Source organism: Clytia hemisphaerica, unplaced genomic scaffold (assembly GCF_902728285.1).
Source record: "Clytia hemisphaerica strain Z4C2 unplaced genomic scaffold, Clytia hemisphaerica genome assembly, whole genome shotgun sequence".
NCBI lineage: Eukaryota > Metazoa > Cnidaria > Hydrozoa > Leptothecata > Clytiidae > Clytia > Clytia hemisphaerica.
In genome coordinates, this window is record NW_027103803.1 from 55448 (window position 1) to 74746 (window position 19299).

Sequence of the window (19299 nt, forward strand, 5' to 3'; positions counted from 1 at the left end):
TTTCTTTGCTAGTTAAGGCCAAGGCAAACCGGTCTAACATTCAATCCAACATGGCAAAAGCTGTTGAGTGTAATTTTGGATGAAAAACTAAAAAAAGTTTACTTTCAAATGTTGAGAGTCTTTGATCTTGCCGCAAATGTTGGATTCAATGTTTAAAACCAGAGCAAACTTTTAGCTTTGCTGTAGGCAACTTATGATTTTACCGAGCTCTTGTCTGGGAGCATCTACTGTTTTTCTTGGTTAGTTACTCGAGTTACAACTTATGATTTTATCAATATACATAGCAGAATAACTAGAATATTTGCAGGGTATACAATTTTGTCTCAGTTATGTATATCGTTGAACATCTTGTTCGAATGAGATAGCTGGCAATATATAAGGGTGAAAAATTGCATTTCAACGCCTTTTACTTTTAATGCGTTTGGAATTTCGAATTCTATTGTTTATTTAGATTTCAACACCCAATACGAATTCTTAAAACTTTATAGCTTCCCCCAGTGGGGATGAGAGCTCGCTGAAGTTTTCAAATAGGGATCAAATTTAGAAGACTTAGAGGGTAGCTTCCTTCACAGGGGACCATTTTTTTAAGGGGAATGGGCTCCACCAAATCAATGATACGGGGTTGTATTTGAATTGCGGAGAGCTTACTATTTAAATATGAGGCTCATGACCTAAATCTAGGCTCACTTGTGGCCTCATTTTTGGGCATTTGACAAGGTCAAGAAACCGGATTTTTTAGTAAGATTTTCATTGTCCTTGAGGGTTGTACTAATCACCTGTAAAAATTCAGCCATGAGGCACGTGACCTAAATTTAAGCCCTTTTTTGACCTCTAAGACTTGTGGTCTAATGAAAAGGCCAACAGCTCTCAAACTATCATAAGGGCAGATACGAAGCAAGTCAGTCGTAAAAGATTATAATTTAAACGAAAATGTTAACGTTTTGACTATTGGTTAAAGGCACTTCGATATTTCCTTTGAGTATATCTATATATTTTTGAAAATTCGAATGAAAATTGAAATTTTTGGCTGAGATTTTGGTGAAATAGTCTCTCTAAGGGTGGCAAAAACGTCAAAAATTAGACAACATTTCCGAAATTCAGTCTCTTTGGTCGAGTTTGATTGGTCAATCTTCGAACTTTGGCTCGGACATACCTGTCATCTCGCAATCCTAACCCCGGGATTCAGATTAAAAAGGTACCCTATTTTTAAAACAGTGATTTGGTTTAATAATGAGGTTTTAGCTCTTGTTTTGAACAACTTCAAACAATTACCAGTCGGAAGTTAATTAAAAAGGAATCTTAATTCTCACTTAATTGCCTTTTCTTTGTAAGATATGAATGTTGGATACGAGTTTAAAAGGTCGTGAGAGTGATTTGATTGTTATAATTACTAAGATGTTTTAATAAATGCGTAATATTTGAAAATTGTGGCTAAGAACCATCTCGTTAGTAGTACGGTATCTCCAATATGTTTTTTGTTATTTAATTTGATTGGACATGTACAAGGGCACACAAAATTGAATATAGTCTCTTCTTGGGTCGGGTTGAAAAGCATACTCTAACATATTTCTGAATGGAAAGGAGCTTTGAATACACGGGTTGCAAAATTATATCAGTGCAGTCAAAACATGTGATTACTCGAAAAAGTTCACGTGATTTTACTCCCATGTTACTTGCTTTACAACTTACAGTTAATTACTTTTTTAGTGTAAAATAAATTCCAACCAATCAGAAATTAATGTCATGGAACAAGCACATAAAAATTTCGAGTTAAAGCGTGATTTTTCCTCAGACTTTAGTTTTGCAACCTTTGTATTTACTTAAATATGCAGTACTATTTTACCCGAGGGTGACTGAATGTGCTTATTAAAACAATTTATTTTGTTTTCAGATTCTGCAGAAAAATTTATGATTTTAATGTAGTGAGATGCTTGGAGTAGGAATAACGTCAGCTGTTGTCTTCCTATGTCTACTACTTGGTATCATTGTTATCTTGGGAATCACCAATATTGTATTAGGGAGATTCCATCGTTGTTGTGATCCCCATGATGGTTGCTGTGCACAACAGAAAACAAATGATGGGGATTTCTCGAGTGATTCTTCCTCTAGTGAAGATGAAAATGAAGATTTGAAAGAGAAAGGAACAAAAGGAACAGACATTCGAATTACTATATCAACAAATACTGACAGTGGAGTTGAAAATGATTCTGAGTGTGAATCCAATCCTTGTTTTCCTCCAAGCGTGAATGATGAAGATTCTAGTCAAACAAAAATCGAGCATAATCCAAGCAATGGGTTCTATGCTAGATTTATACAAAGAAATGGTACTAAATCGAATGATGAGAAGAAGAAGATTTCTAGGTTACAATCAGCTCCTGAGAATCAAAATTATGGCACAATAAACAATGCGCTATTAGTATTACACCCGTCTTTACAGCAACGCTCTATGTCGCTTAAAAGTTTTTTCTCTTCAACGTCTATATTGACAATCAATGATAAACAAAAGGAACACATTGGGAATGCTGCAAATCTGCCAGACCCTGTCGCAGTACAGATACTGATTGTTTATGATGAATCTTCAAGAACCTTAAGTGCTGGTGTTCGACAACTTGAAATGACTAGTAACAACAACATTAGCATTTATTGGCAAGTCTCTGTAGAAATACACGATCTTCATAATGCAGCTCGTAACTTAGATAGAGTGAAATCGAAATATAAAACTGGTGTTAAACCAAGTTTTGCATGTAATTTGGATATCGAAGGATTCGATTTGAATAATTTTGAAAGAATGATGGTTCGGTATAAAGTGTTTGTTCGGAAACGGATTAGAACGGCAAAAAAACAGTTTGTAGGGCAGGTGGATGTTGAGTTAAAGGAAATGGTTGATATGAACAAATATACTATCTTTGAATGGCGCGAAGTTAAGAACCCGTTTGTTATTGAAGAACGTTTGATATGAAATCGGTGGATCATAATCTGGTACATCATTCTATATCTCTGGCATTTCCCCAAAGTCTGGGAATTTCAATTGAAATCTCAAGCAATGGGGATAGAAATTCCATGCTCAAAAGATCCAGTAGGCTTGAAACAGTTTTAGAGTTCAAGTTTTTCCACTGAATTTCAAATGGGAATGAAATCAAAGTCAATTTCCAATGGGGGCTGAAATTGTATACATCAAAGACGAAATCTTGGCGACCGAATGGGGTCTGGGACACGGAGTTATGTCATTCGCAAAAAATTTCTTCAAAAATGAATGAAATATAATTACTGGAATAATATTTTTAACGATTATAGACTATCATTTTGGTAAAGTTTTTAATTTTCAATTAAAATCCTAAATATTATAGCAGATGTGATATTTTTTATTTTTTTTTTGAATTTTAGGTGCAAAAAGTAATTAAGAGTCAGCCGATCTGTTAAACATCACTGACAGCTACATAATTGGTTTTTATCGTTTGCAAAATTAAACCATAGCCAAAAATCATAATTTGGTCATTACTATTCCATTCGTATTTTGGCTAATAGAAAACAATTGTTCTTGATAGGTGAATTGATATTTTTAGCACCATACACCCTTGGGGGGGGAGAGCTCTCAAGGTAAACGATCTACCGTATGTGCGGTCCTTAAGGGTCCCTTTTCCAAGCTTCTCAAAATGCACTGTAAGGGTCGATTTTTCGCCCAAATTCACTCAAATTTGGCTGAATCTTTTGTGCACTGTGCACTTGTGGACTGTGCTTGTCCGATTTCAAAGGTCTAATTTTGGGCCGCACGTACGGTCGTTTTTGAATCGAGTGCCCCCCCCCCGGCCAATTAGAGGTGGCAATTTTCCATTTCAATATTACATTAGTGTCCATCTAGAAACGACCCGTGACGCATGATGATTTGTGATATATCTCAGTTTCCTAACCAGGGTCACTTTGCACCACTTTTGGATTTCACTAAAGGGCGACGGTACAATCGTGATGAGTACAGAGCTATAAAAAGAGCGAACTAAAGAAACTTTGGTTCTAAGTTTGACTCTATTTGGCCAAGGACACTTGTAATAGCGTAAAGTCAATGAAGTATAAGCCCGAGGGGCTAGAAGCGAATCTCTAACCTTTCTCTAGCAGTTCCTTTGTTTTCGAGTGATATTTTTTTGAAATTTAGCCGTAAATTTTAGTTTCAATCTGTCATTTGTGTAAAAACCAGGCGGATCGCTCAAGACCGCGTAACTTTGGTAGGATTTTGTTGGCTTCAAATCCTACCAGAAGCAGCCACCGACCTAAAATTTGCAAATATCTGTTCTGATTTGCCAGCTGGAAGGATTTCCAAGAAATTAAGAACAGTTCCTCGTTTTCCAGGCGAGAAATTTTTACTTCAGAACAGTTATATTTTTTCAGCTAGGAGGTAAAAAAACTTTCAGAACAGATACGAAATTACCAGGCGATTAATTTTACGCGAGTTAACTGTTCTTATCTACCAGGGCTGACAAAATCTTATAAGAACAGATCGCTAAATTCCAGCTTGACATTGAAGGACTTTTAAGAACAGAAACTTAATTTCCAGCTAACAGTTCGAACAGATCCACAATTTCCAGATGTTTTGTAGAACAGATGGAGAATTTTCAGCTGCCACTCCAGGCAACCACATTCAGGACTTTTTTTAAATTCCCTCAGAACAGATAGGAAATTCTTAGACACGTTATTTATAAATATAAGATATCAGACTATTTTTTCATAAGAACAGATCATATTTTTCCAGCTGGTCCCAATCTTCAGTAGAACAGATCATATTTTTCCAGCTTGTCCCAATCTTCAGTAGAACAGACCATATTTTTCCAGCTGGTCCCAATCTTCAGTAGAACAGACCACTTTTTTCCAGCAGACTTTTTTCTTTAGTTCGGTAAGAACAGACCGCCATATCCAGCTGGAACGTGCCTTCAGAACAGATATTTTGAAGTCCTCCTTCGGTGGATGCTTTCGTCCTACCAAGGAGATTCGATTCTAGCCCTTCGGGCTTATACTTCATTGCGTTAAAGTGTCCTTGGTTTGGCTCTTTTGTGTGTACCTATAGCATATCAATCCAAAATAAAAGCCCCCTGGCTAAGATCAAGAATTAAAAGCACTGGAGCGCCAAAATCGCCAAAATCGGATATTTCTGCAGTAATAGCCACGTTTTTGTGATTTTGGCGATTTTGATTGTTATTTATGGGAGCATTTGGATTGATATGGGGTGTAAGCACGGTAATATTTTTGCAATTTTGTATTTTCATCCGTGTGATGGTGGTGTGGTGGGATTGTGGTGAAATTTCCGCAGATTTTCTGACACGATAGACCTCTTGCACAGCTTGTAAATGTGATGTAGTCGTAGTGGATGAAAGTATGATACAACTTTGAGCGCTGACAGTACAATCCCCATCAAAAACATTTATAAATCAAAGAGTTTGGACCACCGCCGGAGGAAATTCGAAAGCAACCGGCGAGGTGATCTTTTTTTTCCGATGTGTTCTGAGAGCATATTTCAGCTAGAAATTTTGATCTGCTCTGATCAGATCTTCGAAAATTAATTAGTTAGAAATGTCTAGAAATGATGATGTGTTCTGACGAGACAGGGGTATAATCAAGGTCATCTAACGGGTTCTTGTTGTCTAGGTAACCCTAGAAAGCTTCAGAACACATCTTTTAAGGAGACAGGGGTATAATCAAGCAAAAATTGGTGTAATCTTGTTGCCTAGTAACCCTGGAAATTTTTAGAACACATCTTTCGTTTCGGGGAGATAAACAAATATCTTACAAGTTTGTCTTTGGTTTGTCTTGGCGAACTGTTTTTCCTAGATTTTAGAACACATCTAACCATAAATAAGTTTAGGAGGGAGACAAATAGTGCGATAAAAGTTTCCTAGAAATCAGAACACATCATTTGTATGAAAAATTGAAAGGTCATAACATTTCAGACATTTGGTCTCTTAGAAGATAAAGAACACATATTCTCTAAAAAATCCCTTCGCCGGCTGCTTCTGGGTGAAGAATGCGGATATGCGGACCGACGGTGCGGATGGTAAGGCCTACGGAAATAAAAAACGAAAGTGAAAGCCCAGTAATAACATTCAAATATGGCGGCAAGACTTGCACATAAATTTCTGCTCCTCCATCTCTGATCTTTGTGTCTTTTCTTGGGGTTCATGCTCTTGTATCCTCGTGGTTTTGTCTATTTCTTGCCTTTTTTAACTGGTATTTCATTTATTTGTTGTTTCACATTCAACGTTCAGTTATCAGACAAAACTCCAAGCACTTTTCAGTTAGTGGAAGTATGTCATCCGATTTTAACCATTTTAAGCATGTTTAAAGTTGTGTTCACAACAACGACTTTCTTTTTATTACGAAAACCAAAGGAGTGAAAACAAGTCATGAAAGTCAGCGCTCTGTGGTTGTGACATTGTTTACAAAATTGTTAAGATAAATTGACATACTTTTTAGCAACTTTTTTCTATTCATTGCATTTTTTGAAATATGGGCCAGCCCAGGTCCAAGTTTGGTTTGCATAGCCGTCAACTTTGCCTCACATAAATATCAGGGGGGTCCGGGGTAAAAAATCCGAAGCACGGAGGCCGTCGTTCAATTCATAGAGGTCGCCGTAGAAATCATCGATGTCGTCATCTATTACAGACTATAATAGACCTTTTCGCCTTTGCGTCCGCCATATTGAATTGTATGCAAAAATTATGGTTGCCGAATTGCCGTGGTGAAATTCCCTTAGAAAGTATGCAAAACATATGCAAGTTTACACAAAGATTAAAAAGACAACAAAGCATCTTATATATAAATATTATAATCATTAGAACAATAAAAGATGGAATTTCTTAATCCAAAAGGAAATATTTACAGAACAACAAAAGCCTTTTAGGAATTTGTTCTTAAAGACATTGCATATTCTGTTTTCATGCCATTAAAAAATTCCACGAAGACGGAGTACACACATCAAACTTTCAAAACACGCAAACTGAAAGCAGTAATTATGACGTCACACTTCATCAATGTTTTGATTTGATCATTTGGCGGCTCTATTCCCAGGAGAATAATTTGCCGTCAGCCGAATAAGGATTGTTTTTTACCTTCGCGGGTGATTTTTCAGTTTGAGTTTATGTCTAATGTTATGGTTTTTTGAAGTGCTTGTTCTAAGAGATGAGTGAATATAATTGTTTTTAGTTTTCAAAAGAAGCAAATTTAATCTTTCTTCTACAAGATTACACTTTAATATAATGCCAATTATGCATATAAGTTTTTATTTAATACTTTCTTTTTGCATATGTTTTGCATACTTTCTAAGGGAATTTCACCACGGCAATTCGGCAACCATAATTTTTGCATACAATTCAATATGGCGGACGCAAAGGCGAAAAGGTCTATAGAGGTCGTAGTGGGTCGTAGTGTAAAATTCAACATTTTAAGATCTGGTCTTTGATTTATAACATTAAGGTCTGGAAAATAAACGAAGGTCTGGAAGATGACGAAATTTCCGTCTAGCATATAATCATATCATAGAGGTCGTCGTCCAACCGTAGAGGTCGCCGTCCAACCGTAGAGGTCGTCGTTCAACCGTAGAGGTCATCATTCAACCGTAGAGGTCGTCGTACAACCGTAGAGGCTGTCGTACAACCGTACCGTAGAGTCGTCTAATCTCGACATACGTCTTGCAATCTCGACACCGGATCTGTAAAATAATCAAAACAAACCTTGAATGAAATTCTTGGTATCATTCTTATCGAACAAGTTCATCCATCAAACTAGAAGTTCAGTAAACATTGCAATCCTTTCAATTAAAAAAACAGCCAAATTATAAGCAGTTTTACACAACACACGAAACGCATGCAAACTTCCTCGTAACTTTCTCGTGTCCATCATTAAAATTTTACAACTTTATTACGCTTCAAGTCACGTCATAAAAATAATTCTCGCGCTTAGCCTGGTTTCCCCTTCCTTATATATAAAAACACACGCTCTAGGCGCTAACAGGCCGCACGCCGTGATTGCCAGTATGGCGGTCACATTAAATTCAAAAGGAAACCGGGTTCTTTTTATTATTTTCGGTTCACGGTAAAAATGTCTACTAAAAAATTCCTCGCGTGCAAAATGTTATGTTGTTGTGATTTGGACATCTTCGTTGAAAGTATGCTAATTAGTTTTTAGCGATTACTACATCGTTAAAGTTTTCTTTTCAAATATAAGTAATAACACTTCACATTTCTCATATTATATTAACAATCTGTATCAGAGAGAGAGTACATTTTAGTGATTGATTGATAACTTTGGTATGTATTTGTTTATGTTTGATTTTTTATTTCGAAGACCAGCCTACAGCTATGTCGAGATTGCAAGACGTATGTCGAGATTAGACGACTCTACGGTAGAGGCCGTCGTTCAACCGTAGATCCATTCGTTGTCATCTAACCAGTCGTAATCAGTAAAATCGTTTATAGAGATTGTAGGAGAGGCCTGGAATCATCGAGTTAGGAATTTTCGAGTTAGCTATATTATGACGTCATAAAAGTGCAAATTATGACGTCATTTGACTCCAACTCGATTTTTTACTTTGAAAAAATCTTTTTCGAGTTAGAATTAAAGGCAATAGCGCTATACTTATAGTAGGGGTCGGATTTGGTGGCACTTCCATGGTATACTCTGAAATACATGCTGATGTCAGCCCGAAAGCTGATTGGCCTAACCGACAGTTATGCGCGGTTTAAGAGTATAGCTAAAACTTTGTTATGTTTTCAACAGTAAACGAAAGTGAATGAAGACAAAATGTAAACAAAAAGATTGCAAAGAAGTATATATTCACAATAGAATGTCTTCATTTAAAAATAGAAACACTCGATTTCATTCAAAAGAAAAAGACATTATTTTTTTCTTTCAGTTTTATGTAAGTCTTTTTGTGTTGTTGTTGAACATTATAGTAAATTATATTCACTTTTTTGAATATATTTTTTGGAATAAAGTCACTTTTGGTTTTTGTTATGATCCAGCACTCCTAAATACTCCTCCGTATGGATGTTTGTGCCAATGCTAGATCAGCATTTCATAAATATACCATGCGTCATTCCCTTTAACTTTGTTTTCTCAAAAAGTTTTTCAAGTGTAGCTATCTCGGTTTTCTTTTTCACAAAATCTTTTTTCCAGTTAGCTAACTCGGTTTTGTTTTTTTGTGCTAAAGTTTTCGAGTTACCTTTTTGATCTTCCTTTATTGCAGAAAGAAGTCGTCCAGGGTAATTTTACGCTAATTACTAAATAAAATTTAAAAAAGAAATGCAACACGGCATAGAGAATCTTTTGATGGAGAAATCCAAGATTAATTTGTTACTGAATAATACTGAAAAATTAAGAGTAATGGACAATAAACAACAAATCCGGAAAATCGGGGAAGTCGGGAACGTCGGGAACGTCTATACGGTTGGACGACGACATCTATGGTTGAACGATGACCTCTTACGGTTGTACGACGACCTCTACGGTTGAACGACAGCCTCTACGGTTGGACGACGACATCTACCGTTGGACGATGACCTCTACGTTTGGACGACGACCTCTAATTGGGGTCTTGTGGGAGAGAGCGGTCATCTTTGGAATTGGAAACTATTGGAAGTCAATAGAGTTTATTCTCAAAGGTGTTTGTGCCAAATTTCACCGCTCTCTGTTGCAGTCCAGACGTAATTAATCGAACAGTTCGGTTACCGAACTAATCGAACTTTGTCGAACTCAATCGAACGACAAAAGTTCGATTAAATTCTTTAATCGAGGTCCCGGGGGGTCCGATTGGTACCCACTGGTCAGGGGAATGTGAGGGTACACGTCTGCACCGTTGGGGGTCCTTCAAAGTTCCTCAAAGTGTTGTCAAAAGCCGGCAAAAATTGCCAAAAATGACCTCCTCAACAGAGGCCTCTACAGCCCCCCCCCCACAGCCTACCACAGCCCTTCGGACCGCTTCGGATACCCTCTGCCTTGCTTTCCCTCAAAGTCAGCACCCTCCATCAGTCATCCGAAGCCTTTAAAAGGCTTGGAAAGACGAAAAGGCTTGAAAATTGGTCAAAATTGGGAAAAAAATGACCTCCTTTGGGTACAACCGCGAACAGCCCCTGGGGGTCCCGGCCGGTGTGCCAAGGGTCAGATCGGAACGCACTGCGACAGAGAGCGATGAAATTTTGGCACAGAAACCCTTGAGAATAAACTCTATTGACTTCTGATAGCTTCCAATTCCAAAAGTAATCACAGGAACTTCAAAAACCAAATTTGAGAATATCAAACGAATATCAAACGTCAAACGTAGAATATCAAACCAATTTCAACTTAATTCTAGCATCATGTAGCCTTTTTTACATCTTTGATATTTAATTTGCTAGAATTTTCTAAGAATTGCATGGTGCCCCAGAAAGATTTCAATTTGCATTGGAAAGACTTGAATTTTTAAGCCTCATTTATCTAATTTTTATCGGTCCAGGTCGGTCGGTCCAGGTCGGTCGGTCCAATTCGGTCGGTCCAATTCGGTCGGTCCAGGTCGGTCGGTCCAGGTCGGTCAGTATGATAAAAATAGATTTCTTAAAATCTAAGGTTGGAAGGTCAGGATCTAAAAACTTTATAACGCTTTGAAGCAGTAGACAATTTTCGTTTTATCAATGCGCAGCTTTCATGTTATTTCCATTATGATATTTCTAGTTCATTTAAGATCTGGGATGAATTTACACTTTTTCAGTTAAAGATCAAGTCCATCCTCCAGCTTTGCAAATTCAATACAATATTATAATTTTTTCGAAAAAAAAACAGGGTCGGTTGCACCTGTAGAACAATAATTAATTTGGTCTCACCTGAGATGAAAAATTAGCTAGAATGAATTAAACATCTAATTTTCTGGCTTGACAGAAAGTTCACTCTTAACCTAAAACCCTTGATGTAAAGGATATTTTCATAAAGGACAATCATAACTCTTTTTGGTTTTATTTTTTAAAGCATAGACAAAGTAAAAAGAAAAAGGAAAGTTCAGAGTCTCATAGCTTTCCTTTTTTTTAAATTGGGTAAGTCATAGTTTCTAGAGGGGTCAAGACCCCCCCTTAGGTAAGAGGACCCCCCTTAAGTGCTAACCCCCACTTAAGTGCTAACCCCCCCCCGTTAGGAAATTCATTTAAAATTTAACACCCGTGGCTAGAAAATCAGTATAAATGAAAAAATTGAAATTTCGCATAATTCAAGGAAGACCCTCCTTAACTGACAACGCCCCCTTAGGAAAGTCATACTTTTAACACCCCCTTTTGACCCCCCCTAAATGTTGGGGGGGGGTAGAAACTATGTAAGTAAGTATTTTTTTTTCTCAATAGTTTTGTTACCATCAGTCACCGTTTTTTGAAATTGTATTTTTCTGATGTCGACTGTTTTTCTTGATTTTTCTTTATGTCAATATTAGACTATGATGTCTATTATGATTGAATCAGGGGGGGGGTCGGTAGTAAAATCTCAGACATATATGAGTAGTAAAAGGATTTTTACGAATTTTTACATACCACCAACCAGACTTTTGGAAGAGGTATTTTACTACCCTGGTAGTAAAAGTTTTTGGGACAATTTGTCATAAAGACCACCTATTTTTTGGTTGCTTTTCGGACTGATTTTACAAAAAAAGCTAAAAAATGATTATTTCTGTGACACATTTTTCACTTTGTGCAAAAATTAATGTTTTGTCCTTAGAATAAAAGTTTTTTTTATATTGACAAAAAATCTCGAGAATTTTTTGTTTGCAGCAAACAACTTTCCAACAGAAAATTTTTTCAACTTTTAAAAATTTTCAGATTTTTTCAGAAAAGTCATCCAAAAAATTAAAAGAATTACAAAAATAGCTAAAATTTGCTAATTTTACCAGTTTTAACTACCCAGGTAGTAAAATTTTTTCAACATTTAACACATAGATACCACCTATTTTAGTATTTAACTACCCTAGGTAGTAAAAATTTTTTTCGATTTTTTGTCACACCACCACCGTAGTAAACGTCATTATGTCTGAGATTTTACTACCGACCCCCCCCTGATTGAATATATGATAAAGTGCTCACGACATTCTAGAAATCTTCATTTCTATTTTATACTTTCAGTTAAGTTAATTACAATAACAAAATTTTATCATTTTATTACAATAAAAATGGTGAGATGGTAGAAGAATGTGTTTGCATTGCTGCATTACAGAGATTGGATTTGATCAATGGTTGATAATGGCTTTTTTGTTTGGTTGGTTTAGATGTGTCTTGGAATGATTCAGAGTCATAAATGGTTGACTCGTGACATCTCTGATTTTCTGATTATATCTTCTTAATTACTAGTCTTTGCATAAGATTTAGTTTTTAACATTTCCCCACCCAAATTTAATATTTTAATTTTTTTTGCGCGTGTAAAGGTTCGGTCATTTTTTCGGTCATTTTACTTTGAGTGTGTTGATTTTAAAAATGAGGACGGTTAGTTTGTTAAAAGCTTGAAAAAATGAAGGACAGAACTTTGTGTTTTACTGCCTGCTTAAGGGCTTAAGCGTCTTTCGATCAATAAAACTGAGTCCTTCCAAAGAGCTGGCCTTGCTTCTCATTTACAATACAAGCTGCAGCATAAGACTTTCTTTTCACTGATGGTTGCATGATTTCCCAAAGACGAAAGATCTAGATGGAAGCATCTGTGGTGGTATTGGAACAAAGATACAATGGAGACCTGGTCAACCCACTCTTGATTCCTTTTCTCTTTTCTTGTAACAGAGATCCCATACCGCCATATTGCCAATTTTTGTACTTTGCAGATTTTCATTTTTTGTGGCCAATCCTTCTGTGGACAGGTAGTACTTTTTAATACCTTTTTTGCCATTCTTGAGATTTAAAATCTCTTGTTCCTGTTTTTTATTATTGTTTTTTATTATTGTTTTTTTTTATTCTTCGAGTTATCTTTCTTTCTTTCTCTTGTTTTTAGATCCCTTCTGGATCCAGTATATGGACCATATGATGCAAAAAAAAGGTATGTCTGGATAACTTTTCATTTTATTTGCTGATGACCTATTCCATTGTGTACAAGGAAAAATATAAAAAAAGTAAAATTGAAAACGCCTTTAGTGTCGGCAGTAGGGCACTACATTATATGCACGTACCTCCTTCAAGGGACGCTCAGCGCTTTCCGTCCGTCGATCAACATTTCTTAAATCTATTTTGTAAACTGCAGCCCAAAAATTAGTCTGATTTGAATACATCTATAGATATTATTTCCTATCCATAAGAAAAATTTTGTTGAAGGATAAGAAGAAGCCTAGCCTCAAGTCAAATACGTATTGAAAAGCCGTTCCTTGATCGAGGTACGTGCGTATTAGCGTGCCTTGCTGATCAAGGCTGATTCAACTCTCAGTATCAACTTTTTTTAACTTCCTGATTTATTTGGAATGATCGTTAAATTGAACGTCATAGGCATCAAGATCAATGATATATTTTTAATGAGAGTTTATCTGAAAATACGAAAGGTACCATGACTATTAGCCAAATAATACAAATGTTAATTCTCTTTAACATGTACGATACAGGGCAGTTGGCTTTAAAAATGCTTTGAAAAGAAAATCGAAAATTCTATTTAGCAAAATTGTGAACCCTCTTTTCAAAACGGAGGGGTGAGGGTGGGGTAAGTAATACGTGATGGATAGATTTTCAAAGGAAAGGTAATGGATTTTTAAAAGAATATTTAGTTTACCTTGTTTCGGTTTGTTTATTATTCAAGGTTTGTTTTCTAACAATATTTTTTTTAAGTTCACAAGTAGGTGGCCATTCTAATTATGCAAATTTCGCCTTTGTGAAGATACTGAGAAGATACTGAAAAAGTGAGCAAACTAGCCTTAGAATTGAAATGAAGTTCAGACACTGCTTCAGTCCACTCTGTAGATTTAAAATTCTGATGGCCATATCATGTCAACTCCTCCCCTATATTTCCCATTTGCTAAAGAAAACACACGATTATGTAAAAAAAAACGAGTGGATAAAATCGAGAGGAAATAAACAGTGCCCAGACGCAGTCAATTAAAAAAAGCGAGGAAAAAAATAGGCAGTTTTGTAACAACATGGGTTATTTTTTCATGAAAAAGAAAATAAACCTCTTGTCACAGTAATTGGTTATACCCTTTTCAGCCCCCTCTTTTTATACTTAACAGTGAATTACCCTTAGAGAGAAATTTTCCTAGTACTGTTCAAAAAGAAAAGAAAATAACCACGCATTGGCAGGATGTTTTAAAACCATAAAATCTTTGATGAATTAATTTTCTTTCCTTTTGTCTTTTTTCTTATTTCCCCCCTGTCAAACAAATCTGTCCTAGGGTGTCTGAAGTGTTTTTTTTTTCAACGCCCAATTTTCAATTATGATGACTGACTGTTTCTTTTTTGTATTCTAAAGAAAAGCAAAACAAAAGATGATAAAATTCTAGAGTAGAATACCATGTGATCAGTCCGTAATTTGTTTTCCACAAATGACACAATTTGTTAAACCAATGGATCTATGAACGTTTTCAAGGCGTTCTCCTAATGTCATTTTAGTTCAACCCTTAAAAGCATCCTGTGTATTAGACATTCGTAAAATATTCATATAATCATAAGGTAGAACCCGACGTTTATTTCTTACTTCCTATGAATTTATAATCCTATGCGCATGCTTCTATTTTTCTTTCTTTTATTGATGTCTGTTTTTTATTCAGTGTGTTGCTCTTGGTGTTGGTTGTATCTATCGCGTCGGTGACATAAAAGGTCATCTATTGAAAGCTCCCAAGACACTGGACATAACCTTTCAAGGACAGGAATTGTAAGTACTTTTAGATATATCTTATTGTAAAAGCTGTCAACCTTTCAACGTTTTAAAGGAGCGATTGCCATGTTTTCAAGACCTCAACTGCCGTTGCGAATAAGCCTGAAAATATATCAAGCCTAGAAAACGAGAGCTTGGGTTATAGCCCCCGGCTAGTCTGACGAAATGTGCAAAGTTTTCCCAACCAAGCTTTAGTGTGTCGGAAGAAAATCTCTACACCGAGTGCCAGATAACACCTAAAATCAGAAATCAGTAGAAAAACGCTGCCTTCTAAAGAGCGCCGCATTCAAAGCCTATAAAATTTAAAGAGCGTCGCAGCCACTGACCTTTATATAGCCATGGACCGAGTTACTCAATCCCGGCCAACCAAAAGTCTTTGATCGGAGTTTTTTTGAAATTGGAACCCTAATGGTGGCACTACTCAATACACAATAGCGGTAAAATGCATCGAGAGCGCTAGATCTACTTTTCCTCGAATACTTTTGATAATGTAGCGCCGTTAGACGTTGATTTTTGACACTGCAATAGCTTCTTCTTGGCTACCAATTCCAAAAAAAAAGATGGTGGGTATAGCTTGGTCTAGGGATATAAAGGTCAGTGGTCGCAGCGCTTATTTTAGGTAAACGCGGTATGTAGTAGAAGCAAGTTAGAGATTCTTGTGTTTCAATATGCGATAAAATAAATGATTATATGTCTGCGGGCGTGGGTGTTTACATAATTGTCAGGAAACCCTTTCTTTATAATGTGTGTCGTATTAAGAATTCCAAAAAGAAATTCTTGTGTGTGATTTGATGTTTTGACATCACTCAAATCTCAGTTTTTCTTATGTACTGCTTTTATAAGAATAATTCAATTTTGTTTGATTGCAATTTAAGATCACGTTCACACGCTACGGCTCCGTTTTGCTCCGAAACAAAATGAAGCCATTCTATTGGATAAATTCATGTTTTACGTCACTTCAGAATGGCTTCATTTCGTTTCGGAGCGAAACGGAACCGTTACATACGAACATTACCGACTTTATGCATCGGAGGATATCGAGGGCGACGGTAAGAGAAATGATACAAAACAAAGTCGATAGTTGATGTACGGCTCTATATCGCCTTTGCTCACCTAAACAGACAGTATTTTGGTGTTTTTACGGTCGTCGAGCAAAGTGGACGGTGATTTTGGAGACATGTCAATTTTGCTTTATACTGTCCCCTTCGATTTATCTCTAATACATAAACTCGCTATTGTCTGAAATGCTACGGGGACTCGGTTCTGTACGTTGTTTTAGCGGCGTAGTTACAATTTTGAAACTGTTTTGATTGTTCGCCATCTATATCTTCCCTGTAGCACTCGTTTTAACTCGTCCGTCTCTATTCAATTCAATGTCTTCTATGATGGTTTTTCGTGGTTCCCAGAATAAGAGTAGTTGAGTGGTAGGATCTTTTCGGCGTATCACATGACCATCGAGTTTGAATCCCGAAAGGCTAGATAGGAACTTTAAATCTTTCTCAAGCAAGAAAATTGAAACCTTAATATGTACACAGTTTTTTCTTTGTTTTTCTCACAGCATATTTTTCGAAATCCGGCGATGGATTTTATTTTCAATATTTGCGTTTGTGTGCGGGTCATGCGTTTTAGATGGGAAATAAGTGGCTCCATTTCCCATCCGAGAAAGATTTCAAAAAGCCAAATTTGTCAAAATAAGGTTTATAACTTAAAATCTTTATCTTTTGGAAAAGTTTTTGGTCAATTTTTATTTTAGGGTAGGGACCTCAGCCCGTCCTTTTTCCGGGGGGATAAGCAACAAATCCTTGTCTCAAAAAATTTAGCAATTCAGTTCTTATAAAAAGATTTTAACTTTAAAGAATTAAAAAGTGTCAAAAAACCAGGTAGAAATTTTCCCATTCAATCTTTTACAATGAGATAGGTTAATACTTTAATTCTTACGGCTTGTTAACCCGTTTTTTTCGTGACGAGAATGACATATTTCTTTTCATAGGGCGTCCTCTTGATACGCCTACTCAAATTTATGTCTGCCAGGAAAAAAAAAGCTGACAAGGCTGATTCCTTAATTCTTTAGCCTGTATCCGACATCATATTTTCAAATTTATTAAGTAGAAGCCAAATCCTAAAAGAAAAAAAAAGTAAAAATATACCTCTGATTTTTAGAAAATACTCTTATACTTCTTTTTATAAGACCCAAATTAACAATTAAGAATAAATTTACGGATCAAGTTTACAGTAGTCAGAAAACCAAGAAAAATAACCATCATGTACTGGTTTTTATGGAAAAGCGTTAAGAAGGATCAGGTACAGGCTATGATAAATCATGCGTTAAATCCAGACGTTCTTTCAGACAATAGAAGTTTTTATAGTGATCAAAACAAGATATTATTATCATATTACATAATAACGGGGGTTGACAACAACGTAATAAAAAGTAGTAGAGAAAAAAAATTAACTTATATATCGTATTTGGAATTTTAAAATTGATATCTTTATATATGTATGATGTAAGAAAAGTGAACCCCCCTTCTTTTTTTACTTTCCTTCTCAACTGTATAATTCTCTTTATGATGCTTCTTGGATTTTTTTGGTGGTGTTATTTTACGCTCACTTCATATCAAACCAAGCCAATTGTGTAATTTGCAGAGACATTGAGTAGAGACTTGGCTTGGTTTGATTTGAAGGTATTTTACTAAGATTTGAAGGTACTTAGCGTATTATAAATGTTTGGTTAAAGGGTCACATTATGATCTTAGGTCAGTGGCGTTCTAGGAAAACCTTTCAATGTCATTTTTTCCAAATCGCCCCTTCTTCGGTTCGAATATGACGCCGCCTTTATTATGAACGAAACGAGTGAGGAAATTATTTTGAAGTTATTTCAGTGAAACTGATCTTGGGGCACAGCTTTAAGGCACGTAATGTACGATTTTTAAAGAATAGGACTCTGTAAAAAATCACTTTTGGCGCAATTTGCTCTTAGGCGCCACTTCATAAAAGCTTATCTGCAAGAACGCCACTGTCTTAGGTATTATACGGTAATCCTGTATGTGTAGTTCGGGGAAGGGGATATCCCGAAGGCGTATTTTTCTATAGGTAGTTTTCCCTTGGTTGATTTTCTTTTCAATTGCTGAGCTTAGTTCAATTAGTCGTTTCGCAACTATCTGATTGATAAGACCTTTCCAGTTCCTTTTTGCTTACAAGATAGCTAGCGTAGGTTTGTAGATCATTTAAACAATCTTGAAAAGATTTGAACGCGTCGGAGCCATACATGATACAATTAGGATCCATTTTTAGATTAAAAAGAAGGGGTGTAAAAACACCCAAAAAACATTTTGGTGACTTTTTTCTCTGTTACCAAATAAACTTGGGTTAAATAAGTTTTGATACTGATGGAAATGGTGAAGCTAAATCTAGACTTGCCTAGAAATTTCATTTTTCAATTTTTCATTCCATCATGGATATTCTTAAAATTTTGGGAAATATCATCTTAGAATATTCTCTCACGGTATTCTTGGATTAGGAACGAAATTTAACCTAAATAAAACATTAAGACCTGCCTGAAGCATTTCTTTTAAATCTTCAGGTTCCGATGCCAAATTCCATGATGATGATATTAACACTTCATTTTTTAGCCAATTTCATTATGAAGTATTCAAAGTATTCCCGTTTCATATCAGACACATGTTTCATATTAGGACAGTGTCTGCCTATTGCTATATTACGCTGATATAAGCAAAAACTTGTTTTTTTATTCCTTTTTAAGAAAAAGCGTGTAAATGAAAATTTTGAAAATCCGAAGAGACGGGGGAACTCCCTTACGATACATTTGTCTCAAATTTGTCACAAAGTGAACCACGGAGATCGTTTATCAACTAAAAAGCTTAAAATTTGGTCTCAATGTTTTTTTGATAAAACAAAAGAATGAACTTTGGTCTACCTTTTTTTATTATCCCTATGGTAATTTTTGTGGGCCCAAATATTGATACGAAATCTACTTCGAAAAGTTAATCCAATGTTTATACTTCAGATAAAACTTGTTCCTTGAAGAGGGTATCTATTAAAATTTCTCCTTATCTTAAAATCCCGCGCAAAGTCATTTAATCTTCAAATTTTTCTTTGAAGAGAAAATTATTGAATCTGGCTTGGTTACTTTAGTGGCCAGGTTTAAGCTAGACCACGGTCATTAGGTTCCATGTACTTCGCTCAATTTTGGCATTGACGTACCCGAAAGGGCAAAAATTAGCCGGCGGAAAGTAACCCGCTACTAATTAGAAAGTTTAATAGAGTTATAATACGTTTAATACGTCACGAACATCACTTACCTTGTATTCAAATAATTACCATGGTGATTATGTCCCTTGAGACATTAATTGATTTTTTTATAAATAAAAAGTAGTTTTAATAAAATCCGCCGCTGTGAGTTAATCACCTCGGCATAAATAATTTCAAAACGAGGCAAGTGATGTTCGTGACGTAATT

General features: G+C 35.9%; 1 protein-coding gene across 4 annotated transcripts in view; it reads left to right on the forward strand.

Moving 5' to 3' along the window:
• The first annotated feature begins 12108 nt into the window (after positions 1–12108).
• The window catches only part of LOC136806335 (uncharacterized), a 73324-nt gene continuing 66133 nt past the window's right edge, over positions 12109–19299 (forward strand). The window contains exons 1-3 of one of the 4 annotated variants that reach the window (XM_067062895.1): positions 12115–12832; positions 12964–13008; positions 14717–14820. The gene's annotated coding sequence lies outside the window, so the exon portion shown is untranslated. Of the gene's footprint in view, positions 13009–14504; positions 14619–14716; positions 14821–17430; positions 17505–19299 lie in introns of those variants that run through there. The other 3 variants (XM_067062897.1, XM_067062896.1, XM_067062898.1) reach the window with 3 other exon arrangements.